Source organism: Henningerozyma blattae, chromosome 8 (assembly GCF_000315915.1).
Source record: "Henningerozyma blattae CBS 6284 chromosome 8, complete genome".
In the NCBI taxonomy this organism is placed as follows: Eukaryota; Fungi; Ascomycota; class Saccharomycetes; order Saccharomycetales; family Saccharomycetaceae; genus Henningerozyma; species Henningerozyma blattae.
In genome coordinates this window covers 155328-155996 of record NC_020192.1, presented here as the reverse complement: position 1 = coordinate 155996, position 669 = coordinate 155328, and positions in this window count along the sequence as shown.

Below are 669 nucleotides of genomic sequence, written 5' to 3'. Positions count from 1 at the left end.
ATAAGCAGTATATATTTTTAATAATTCGAATGTATTCCAGCAACCCCATATTAAATTGTTGAGGGTAAAATAGTACGTGCTAGGTGGTGTTTTTATACAGCCTGTAATTCTTAGACTGCGAATAGAAACCGCTTTTATAACTTTGTATGGTTTTATATACATTATTTAGCTATAGAAGAACATAAGTAGGAACTAATCTTACCCCTAAAGTTGAGACATAAATAGTATAATATATGTAAGTAAAATTAACTATTGAGCATATAAAGCAAAATATTTGATACCATAGAGTTATTAGATTTATTTTATAGAAAATGGACACACCTGTTAATAATATTTACCAAATATTTTCCTTGAATTATACTAGGATATTGATTGGGACGTATAATGAAAAAAGTGTATCAAAATTACAATTGACCAGCGGTCGAACTGTTCAAAATATTGTTGCTCATAGTTTAATTCTTAGTTAAGTGATCTGTTTGAATAATTATTATCTTATTAGTATAAAAAAAAGATCTCCTTGCTTCTTTCGAAACGGAATATATAATTATTACAGTATATACAATGAACAGTTAAAAACTTTTGGGAATTGATAGTCTGATATTAAAATAGAACCTATCACATCCTAATACCTTCTTAATAGCACTACTTGGGTATTTTTAGTAGTAAGAC